Below are 11,904 nucleotides of genomic sequence, written 5' to 3'. Positions count from 1 at the left end.
GCTCAGGGCATGATCTCCAGGTCCTGGGATCAAGTCCCACATTGAGCCCCACATCAGACTCCCAGCTCAGTGGGGAGTCTGCTTCTCCCTCTGCCTCTGCCTCTCCCCCTACTCATGCTCCCTTTTTCTCTCTGTATCTCTCCAACTCAAATGAATAAATAAAATCTTTAAAAAATCTTTTACTGAAATATAATTAAAAGGCACACATATTGTAAGCTCAGTACATTTTCACATTTTGCCAACAGTCACTACTTGCCTTTCTCAAAGAGTAACCATTATCCTGACTTATAACATCATAGATTTTATATTTATAATATATATGTATATTGTGTATATAAGAAATATACATACATAAATGAATGTAAAAAGAATGTTTAACTTTACTCATAAAATGAGAAATTAAAATTATAGTAAAGTACCATTTCTCACTTATCAGATAAGCAGAAATTTTAAAAGCTTGGCAACATAGTCTATGTGGGTAACAGGAACTTTTATACATTACTGATAGGAATGCAAATTGGTATAAAACTTACAGAGGCATATTTGGCAATACATAACAAAGATACATAAACTCTGATCTTTTGACTTAGGAATTCCACTTCTAGACATTTACCTTGAAAATACATCTCTAATTATGTGAAAATTAATATGCAGAAATTTATTCATTGAAGAAATTTTTTGTTAGCTGCACAATCTTGTAAACAATATGTGTCCATCTATGGGAGATTGGTTAAATAAACTACAGCATATTTATACAATGAAGTTCTTTGGAAGTTTGTAGGAGAAAGATCTTTGAGGCTGATATGGAGTGATTCGAAGGATATATTGTTTAATGAGAAAATCAAATTAAAAATTGCATGTTGCATATACTATTCTGTCTTTTGTTTAAGAAAGGAGATACAAGAAAATATACAAGAATCTGTTTGTTTTTTATTTTTTTAAAGATATTATTTATTTATTTGACAGGCAGAGATCACAAGTAGGCAGAGAGAGAAGAGGAAGCAGGCTCCCCGCTGAGCAGAGAGCCCCATGTGGGGCTTGATCCCAGGACCCTGGGATCATGACCTGAGCCGAAGGCAGAGGCTTTAACCCACTGAGCCACCCAGGTGCCCCGAGTCTGTTTATTTTTGCAAAAACAAACAAACAAACAAACAAACAAATAAAAAACAAAACACAGAAAGGAAAAGCTCAGAAACCAGTAAGATTGACTAATGGGAACTAGTAGAAATGAAGGATTAGGTATTAGGGAGTGAATCCTCTCTAAGTATAATTTTTCATACAGTTTTCAGTTTTCTATTCATGCTAATATTCTACATACTCCAATTAAACCCACAAAGTCAATTAGATGTAAGAATGAGGGGAATCTAAAATGGAATACAAATATAAGCAAGTGAAACAAGTATTTCAAATGAAAAAATACAGCCATGTTGAAGGTGGGAAATGATGAGACCAAGTAACTTTCAGATACAATATTTTGAAAATATTAACCTTAGAATAAAGACTGAAAGAACTGTACCCAAATACTGAACTCTAGGCGGTAGGATTGTTTACTGTAGTGTTGCAAGTTAGCAATCTGTTACTACTGTGTGTGTTTTTATGGATTGCACAAATAAGTACAGATCTTTCTTGACTTGCATAACCCCAGATCAGGGTTATGTCCTGATAAACACATTGTATTGAAAATATTGTAAGTCAGGGGCGCCTGGGTGGCTCAGTGGGTTAAAGCCTCTGCCTTCGGCTCAGGTCATGATCTCAGGGTCCTGAGATCGAGCCCCACGTCGGGCTCTCTGCTCAGCGGGGAGTCTGCTTCCCTCTCTCTCTCTCTCTCTCTGCCTGCCTCTCTGCCTACTTGTGATCTCTGTCTGTCAAATAAATAAATAAAATCTTTAAAAAAAAAAAGAAAATATTGTAAGTCAAATATGTATTTAATACAGCTAACCTACCCAGCATTGTAGGTTAACTTAACTCAAACATGCTCAGAACATTTATATTACCGTGCCATTGGGCAAAATCATCTAACACAAAGTCTACTTTGCAATAAAGTGTTGAACATCTTATCTAACTTATTGAATAGTGTACTGAAAGTGAAAAAGCAGAATGTCGTATAAGTACAGAATAGTTGTTAATGTTATTGTGATTCTGTTGCTGTGTTAATGGGACAAGTCATCTTGTGATTCTGTTGCTGTCTGGGAATTGTAGCTGGCTGCCACTGCCCAACATCATGAGAGAGTATCATACAGCATATCTATAGCCCAGGAAAAGATAAAAATTCTAATTTAAAGTACAGTTTCTACTGAATGCATATTACTTTTGGACTATTAACCATAAAAAATATGTATATTGTTAAGTTGAGCTGTCGACATACATTGAGGGCAATAGAAGTCGAGTTTCTTAACATTGTTGATATGAGTACAGCTATGCACTGGGGGAAGATTAGCATGAAGCCAGTGATATTGGATTGGCATTGGGGTATTCCTATGAATTCATGGGGTTTCCTATATCCATGTAACTGTGTGTGTATGTGTGCATGTATGTATGTATGTATGTGTGTATCTATTATCTAAGTGTATGTGTGTATATAAAAATGCACATACGTACATTTCCTAGCTGTGTGTATTGAAGGTATAGAAATGATACTAGTAGCAGTGAGTACACTTAGTACCCAAACCTTGGTTTCTTATTTTTTCTTTTTTTTGTTTTCTTTTGTTTTTATTTTATTTGAATTCAGTTAACCAACATGCAATACATCATTAGCTTTTGGCATAATGTTCAATGATTCACTACTTGCATGTAACATCCAGTGCTCATCATGTCACATGCCCTCCTTAATGCCATCACCCTGTTACCTCATCCCCCCACCTACATACCTTTCCAAAACCCTCAGTTTGTTTCACGGAGTCAAGAGTCTCTCATGGTTTGTCTTCCTCTCTGATTTCTTCCCATTCAGTTTTCCCTTCATTTCACCATGATCCTCTGCACTATTCCTTATATTCCACAGATGAGTGAAACCATAGAATAATTATCAGTCTCTGACTGACTTGTTTTGCTTAGCATAATACCCTCCAGTTCCATCCATGTTGACGTAAATGAGAGGTATTCATCCTTTCGGGTGGCTGAGTAATTCTCCATCCTATAATGAACCCACATCTTCTTTATGCATTCATCTGTTGAAGGACATCTCGGCTCCTTCCACAGTTTGGCTATTGTGGGCATTGCTGCTGTCAACATTGGGATGCAGGTGCCCCTTTGGATCACTACATCTGTATCTTTGGGTAAATACCCCGTAGTGCAATTGCTGGGTCATAGGGTAGCTCTATTTTTAACTTCTTGAGGAACATCCATACTGTTTTCCAGAGTGACTGTACCAGTTTGCACTCCCAGCAACAGTGTAAGAGAGTTCCCCTTTCTCCACAACCTCGCCAACATGCATTGTTCCCTGTCTTGTTAATTTGAGCCATTGTAACTAGTGTCAGGTGGTATCTCATTGTGGTCTTGATTTTTATTTCCCTGATGCCAAGAGATGTGGAGCATTTTTCCATGGGTCTGTTAGCCATTTGGATGTTTTCTTTGGAGATATGTCTGTTCGTGTCTTCTGCCCATTTCTTGACTGGATTATTGTTCTTTGGATGTTGTGTTTGATAAGTTCTTTATAGATCTTGGTTACTAGCCCTTTATCTGATAAAACATTTGCAAATATCTTCTCCTATTCTGTCGGTTGTCTTTTGGTTTTGTCGATTGTTTCCTTTGCTGTGCAAAAGCTTTTTATCTTGACGAGGTCCCAATAGTTCATTTTTTACTTTGTTTCCCTTGCTTTTGGAGATGTCTCCAAAGGGCAGTGTCTAGCCAGAAGTTGGACCTGCAGCCCAGGTCCAAGAGATTGCTGCCTGTGTTCTCCTCTAGGATTTTGGTGGAGTCCTGTCTCACATTGGGCCTTTCATCCATTTTGAGTTTATCTTTGCATATGGTGTAAGAAAATGGTGTGGTTTCATTCTTCTGCATGTGGCTGTCCAATTTTTCCAGCACCATTTGTTGAAGAGACTGTCTTTTTTCCATTGGATATTCATTCCTGCTTTGTTGAAGATTAGTTGACCATAGAGTTGAAGGTCCATTTCTGGGTTCCCTATTCCGTTCCATTGCTCTATGTGTCTGTTTTTGTGCCGGTACCATACTGTCTTGATGATTGCAGCTTTGTAATAGAGCTTGAAGTCTAGGATTGTGATGCCACCAGCTTCGGTTTTCTTTTTCAGCATTTCTTTGGCTATTTGGGGTCTTTTCTGGTTCTGTACAAATTTTAAGATTATTTGTTCCAGCTCTGTGAAAAAAGGTGGTGGTATTTTGATAGGGATTGCATTGAATGTGTAGCTTGCTCTGGGTAGCATAGACATTTTAACAATACTTGTTCTTCCAATCCATGAGCGTGGAATGTTTTTTCCATTTCTTTGTGTCTTCCTCAACTTCTTTCCCGAGTGTTCTGTAGTTTTCTAAGTACAGATCCTTTGCCTCTTTGGTTAGGTTTGTTCCTAGGTATCTAATGGTTTTTGGTGTAATTTTAAATAGGATTGATTCCTTGATTTCTTTTTCCTTTGTCTCATTGTTAGTTTATAGAAATGCAACTGATTTCTCTGCATTGGTTTTATATCCTGCCATTATGCAGAATTCCTGTGTAAGTTCTAGCAATTTGGCATGGAGTCATTTAGGTTTTCCACATAAAGTATCACATCATCCATGAAGAGTGAGAATTTGACTTTTTATTTGCCAATTTAGATGCCTTTTATTTCTTTTTTGTTGTTTGATGCTGAGGCTATGACTTCCAGTAATATGTTGAACAATAGTGGTGAGAGTGGCCATCCCTGTCGTGTTCCTGACCATAGGGGAAAAGTTCTCAGTTTTTCCCCATTGAGAATTATATTCACTGTGGGCTTTACACAGATGGCTTTTATGATATTGAAGTATGTTCCTTCTATCCTTACACTGTGAAGAATTTTAATCAAGAAAGTATGCTATACTTTGTTAAATGTTTTTTCTGCATCTATTGAGAGGATCACATGGTTCTCGTCCTTTCTTTATTAATGTAGTGTATCACATTGATTGATTTGCAGATGTTGAACCACGTTTGCAGCCCAGGAACAAATCCCACTTGGTCCTAGTGAATAATCCTTTTAATGTACTTTTGGATCCTATTAGCTAGTATCTTGGTGAGAATTTTGGCACCCATGTTCCTCAGGGATATTGGTCTGTAATTCTCCATTTTGGTGGGGTCTTTGTCCGGTTTTGGGATCAAGGTAATGCTGGCCTCATAAAGCGAGTTTGGAAATTTCCCTTCCATTTCTAATGTTTGAAAGAGCTTCAGAAGTGTAGGTATTAGTTCTTCTTTAAATGTTTGGTAGAATTCCCTTGGGAAGCCATTCAGTGCTGGACTCTTTTTTGTTGGGAGATTTTTGATTACTGCTTCAGATTCCTTGGTGGTTATGGGTCTGTTCAGGTTTTCTATTTCTTCCTGTTTCCATACTGGTAGTTTAATACATCTCTAGGAATGCATTTATTTCTTCTAGATTGCCTAATTTCTTGGCATTTAGATGCTCACAGTATGTTCTTATAATTGTTTGTATTTCTTTGGGTTGGTTGTGATCTCTCCTCTTTCATTCATGATTTTACTTATTTGGGTCCTTTCTCTTTTCTTTTTGATAGGTCTGGCCAGAGTTTTTATCAATCTTGTTATTCATTTAAAGAACCAGCTCCTAGTTTCATTGTTCTGTTCTACTTTTCTTTTAGTTTCTATTTCATTGATTTCTGCTTCTTCTCCTGCTGGGTTTCTTTCTTCTCCTGCTGGGTTTAGGCTTTATTTGCCATTCTTTCTCCAGCTCTTTTTGTTGTAAGTTTAGGTTGTGTATTTGGACCTTTCTTGTTTTGAGAAATGCAAATGAAGACTACAATGAGATATCACCTCATACAAGTCAGAGGACTGGTACTAAAAAAACAAGAAATAACAAGTATTGGGAAGGATATGGTGCACTGTTGGTGGGACTGTAAATTGTAAAAATGAGTATTCAGGTCCTCTGTCCATTTTTAAAATCAGATTATTTGGTTCTTTTGTTATTAAGTTCTATAATTCCTTAAATATTTTGAATATTAACCTCTTATCAGATGTGTGATTCGTAAATATTTTCTCCCACTTTATATATTGCCTTTTCATTTTGTTGATAATTTTCTTTGCTCTGCAGAAGATTTATAGTTTGATGTAGTCCCATTTGTTTATTTTTTTAATTTTTTTTAAATTTTGTTATTTGTGCTTTAGATGTCATGCCCAAAAAAATCACTGCCAAGACCCACGACAAGAAGCTTTTTTCCTATGTTTTCTTCTAGGAGTTTTATAGTTTGGGTCTTACATATGTCTTTAATCCATTTTGAATTAATTTTGAGGGTGGCATAAGACAGGGGTCTAGTGGGGTGCCTGGGTGGTTCAGTGGGTTAAAGCCTCTGCCTTTGGCTGAGGTCCTGATCCCAGGGTCCTGGGATCCAACCCTGCATCTGGCTCTCTGCTCAGCAGGGAGCCTGCTTCCTCCTCTCTCTGCCTGCTTCTCTGCCTACTTGTGATCTCTGTCTGTCAAATAAATAAATAAAATCTTAAAAAAAAAAAAGACAGGGGTCAGTTTCCTTCTTTTACGTGTGAATATCTGATTTTCCAAGCATCATTTTTTGAAGATATGTCTTTTGAACAATAAAGTGACTTGAAGCAAAATGGTTCATGCTAAACCAATCAGAATACCTCATAATATTATTTTAGGAACACCAAAACAACAGGGAAGTTATTGTTTATATCAATAGGTGTTAAAACTTAAAGAATTCCTATAGACAGAAGTTTGGAAGTAGAATCGAGGCCTTGAAGGAGTCATGGAAAACTGAACATTATCAGCAGAATATCAGTAGACATTGACTGCTAAGGTGTTTAGGGAAGCACTGTAACCTTCAAGCTTCTGAACTACCATTCCATTCTCCCAGGGCTGGGATATATAGCTGTCCTTTATTTTTTAAGAAATCCCTATTTTTTTAACTCTTTTTTAACAAATTCCAGTATAGTTAACATATAGTATTAAATTAGTTTCAGGTATACAATATAGTGATTAAACAATTCTCTACATTACTCAGTGCTCGTTGTGATAAGTATATTTTTAATCCCCTTTACATATTTCACCCATCCTCCCACCCCTCTGGTAACCCATCAGTTTGTTCTCTATAGTTAAAAGTCTTTTTTGTTTTGTTTTGTTTTTTTGTTTCTCTATTTCTTTTCCTTTGTTCATTTGTTTTGTTTCTTAAATGGCACATATTAGTGAAACCATATGATATTTGTCTCTCTCTGGTTTATTTTGTTTAGCATTATACCACCTAGATCCATCCATATTAAATGTTGCAAATGGCAACATTTCATTCTTTTTTATAACTTTCTTTATCCTTTCCTCTATTGATGGATACTTGGGCTGTTTCCATGGTTCCAAAGTTTGGCTATTTTATTTATTTATTTTCAGATTATTTATTTATTCATTTGACAGACAGAGATAACAGGTAGGCAGAGAGGCAGGCAGAGAGAGGAGGAAGCAGACTCCATGCTGAGCAGAGAGCCCAATGCGGGGCTCAATCCCAGGACCCTGGGATCATGACCTGAGCCGAAAGCAGAGGATTTAACCCACTGAGCCACCCAGGCCCCTCAGTTTGGCTATTTTAAATAATGTTGCAATAAACATAGCAGTGCATGTACCCCTTCAAATTAGTGTTTTCTTATCTTTTGGGCAAATACCCAGTGGTGCAATTACTGGATTGTAGAGTAGTTCTATTTTTAATTTCTTGTGGAAACTCCATACTGTTTTTTACATTGGTTACACCAATTTGTACTCCCACCAACAGTGCAAGAGGGTTTCTTTTTTTTCCACATCCTCACCAACACTTGCTGTTTTTTAAGTTTTTTATTTTATTCATCCTGACAGGTGTGAGGTGATATCTCACTGTAGTTTTGATTTGAATTTCCCTGATGATGAGTGATGTTGAGGATCTTTTGAAGTGTTTGTTGGCAATGTACATGTTCTCATTGGAGAAATGTCTGTTCATGTCTTTTGCCATTCTTTAATGGGATTATTTGTGGGTTGTTTTTTTGTTTTTGTTTTTGTTTTGGTGATGAGTTGTATAAGTTCTTTATATATTTTGGATACCAAACCTTTATCAGGTATGTCATTTGCAAATATCTCCTTCCATTCAGTAGGCTGTCTTTTAGTTTTGTTGGTTGTTTCTTTTGCTGTGCAAAAGCTTTTTATTTTGATATAGCCCTAATAGTTTATTTTTTCTTTTACTTCCTTTGCCTCTGGAGACATATCTAGAAAGGTGTTGCTATGACCAATGTCAGAGAAATTATTGCCTGTGCTCCCTTCTAGGGTTTTTATGGTTTCAAGTCTCACATTTAGATCCTTAATCCACTTTGACTTATTTTCATATATGGTATAAGAATGTGGTCCAGTTTCATTCTTTTGCAGGTAGCTGTCTAGTTTTCCCAACACCATTTGTTGAAGAATCTTTCTTCCATTGCATATTCTTTCCTCCTTTGTCAAAGATTGACCATATAATTAGGGGTTTATTTCTGGCCTTTCTATTCTGTTTCATTGATTTATGTGTCTATTTTTGTGCCAGTTGTGCACTGTTTTGATTACAGCTTTGTAGTATCTTGAAGTCTAGAATTGTGATATTTCCAGCTTTGTTTTTCTTTTTCAAGGTTTCTTTGGCTATTCAGGGTCTTTTCTGGTTCCATATAAATTTTATAATTGTTCTAGTTCTGTGAAAAATGCTGTTGTTATTTTGATAGGAATTGCATTAAATGTGTAGATTACTTTGGGTAGTGTAGACATTTTAACTATTTATTTTTCCAATTCATGACCATGGAAATTTTTTTCCTTTTCTTTGTGTGTGTGTGTGTGTGTGTGTGTGTGTGTGTGTGTGTGTGTGTGTCATCTTTAGTTTCTTTCATCAATGTTTTATAGTTTTCAGAGTACAGATCTTTACCTCTTTGGTTAGGTTTATTCCTGGGTATCTTATGGTTTTCATTGTAATTGTAAATGGGATTGTTTTCTTAACTTCTCTTTCTGTTGCCTCATTATTAGTTTATAGAAATGAAACAGATTTCTGTACATTGATTTTTGACTTCTGCAATCTTACTCAATTCATTTATCAGTTCTACCAGCTTTTTGGTAGAGACTCTAGGGTTTTAAATATATAGTGTCATGTCATCTGCAAATAGAGAAAGTTTTACTTTTTCCTAACCAATTTGGATGCCTTTTATTTCTTTTTGTCATTTGATTGCTGTGGCTAGAATTTCCAGTATTACATTGAAAGAGGTGGTGAGAATGGAAATCCTTGCCTTATTCCTGACCTTAGGGAAAAAGCTCTCAGTTTTTCCCCATTGAGTATGGTGTTAGCTTTTTAAATTTTTTCAATAAAACTCATCCTCAAAAAAACCAGAAAGGTAGATATGTATGACAGTTCTGGCACCAGAAAACCTTCAGTGGAGACTGTTTAGGATTTAAAGAGGATTCTATATTTTCCTCTTTTTAAAGGATGTTTAATCTGCCCTAAGCAAGAGAGTTTATTGGTTAATAGTGTGAGCCCTGGAATTAAATCATACCTGAATTCCAAACCTGGATTTTCACAGACATACTGTCGATGTTTTGAATACAAAAACTTTATTTTCTTTACTACTGCATACCTTGTCCACAGAAGAGTGTTTATCAAATATTAGGCATTTCACAAATACTTGTTATAAATTCATGAAATTAAATAAGTCACAAAACCTACTTAGGCCTGTTTTCTCATTTGTAAAATTATACTTGGTCTACCTCAGAAAACTGTTGTGACAATTAAATGAAATAAATGTTTAATACCTCACATGGCAAGGTGAATACTCAGAGAATATGCTAATTATTAATATTTTCCCTGTTTGGTAAGACATTTTCAGCTAATGTATAATGGTTTTCCTTTGTACAGTGACATTATTTCAGTATCCTTAAAAATGGGTAAAATCTCATATAATTCTACTACTTTTAAATATTTCTACATAAATCAGGAATCATATATGTGAAATAATGAACCTTATGAATTTGGTTGTTTTTTTTTTTTTAAGATTTATCTTATTTATTTGAGAGAGAGAACAGGGGGAGAGGCAAAGGGAGAGGAAGAGAAAGTCTTAAGCTGAGCGTGGAGCCTGATGTGGGGCTTGATGTGGAGACCAATAATGACACCTGTGGGAAGCCAATGGGGAGCTGAATGTGGGGATCAATCTCATGACCCTGAGATTATGACATGAGCTGTAACCAAGAGTTGGACACTTAACCATCTGAGCCACCCAGGCGCCCCAATCATTGAATCTTTTGACAAGTTTTCATGATCTATAATTGGTGCACGTGAACTGAATTTCTGTCAAAATTGGAGGCAAATGTGTGATGTCCATTATGCTTCCAAAATCCCTCCAGTAAGCTAGTGCCAGAATTAGCACAAAGTAGAAACCTAAGTAAGGAAATATATGTGTTTGGAAGGTGAAAATAGGTATTACTATAGTGATTTTTTTTTTACCATATGCCTCTATAAGTGTGCAAATGTTACATATTTGACTGTAAGTGTTCCTAGTTATAACAGACAGAAACTTAGACATCTACCCTGAATGTAAGACCCATTAATTATGACATTTTTATCAAACTGAAACAAAATTTCTGTATACTTTCCATCAGAAGGCATCTTTTAAATATACATTGGTGTAGCATATATTATACTAGATTCCTTAGCTAGAGAGAAAATACTAAGTTCATACAACTGAATGTGAACTGCCCTGAAAAGCTCTATTGAAAATCTATATATGGAGGCCAATATATAGCATACATGAAATACACAAATTAACAAAGTTCCAAAGTGTGTTATTTTCCTCCTGCTAACAAAAAGTACATAAGTGCTAAATTAATTTAGAATAATAAGATATAAATATTAAAGTGTGTTTGACACTATCACTATTAAAATTGCACAAAGATCTATTTAAAAATTTTAGGTAAAGCTATATATGATTAAACCTTGTAATCAATGAATTTAGTTGTTTTCATTTTAATTGCCTCTTCTATATTTGTCCTCTTGCTAATTACAAATTTCCAGCGTTAAGCTTGAAATAAGTTAAATTCCCTACTTTGTCAATGTTGGATGAGAAATTTGGCCATTACAATGAAAGGTGTTAGGAAAAGGCAAATTGAACATGTCTATCTATTTTCCCCACATCCTTATATTCCATTAAAAACAGCAGGAAAGGATTTGTAATGGTAAAAACCAGTAACAACAGGGAAAATGAAAAGGAAAAAAACACAAATCAAACTTCAAAATGCAGGAAGCAAATGGACCCAGAAATGACTTAGCCAACCTGGTATTTTATTAAAAACCTGTAGCAAAAGTTTTTTTTCCTGTTTGTTTGTTTTGTTTTATTTTGTGTTTTTTTTTTGCCAAAAGAAACAAAATAAAGAAAGAATAGCAGAGATTTTAATCCACAAAGCATTTCAGTGCACCAAAATTTAGAAGAAAATAGTTTAGTGAATTTAAGAGGAAAATGGACCATGACAAATGCAATGGTTGAGAAGGATAGTTCCTACTAATACATCAAGAAAATTTCTTGATCAGAAAAACTAATTTTTTTTCTTTCAGAAAATGGCAAGTGAATTTCTGAGAACAGATATTGAGTCCATGCTGCAAAGAGATAATATGGGTTTTTTTTTTCTCAAATAACATAAAATAGGTGGATAAAGATTGTATTTACCTCAGGACTTGAAGTTTTTCATTGTAGTTTGTCTTTGCCTTACTATTAATGAACAGGATTTGTAATTCTCTTATGTCAATCCT

Source organism: Lutra lutra, chromosome 15, assembly GCF_902655055.1.
Source record: "Lutra lutra chromosome 15, mLutLut1.2, whole genome shotgun sequence".
In the NCBI taxonomy this organism is placed as follows: Eukaryota; Metazoa; Chordata; class Mammalia; order Carnivora; family Mustelidae; genus Lutra; species Lutra lutra.
This window is presented reverse-complemented; position numbering follows the sequence as displayed.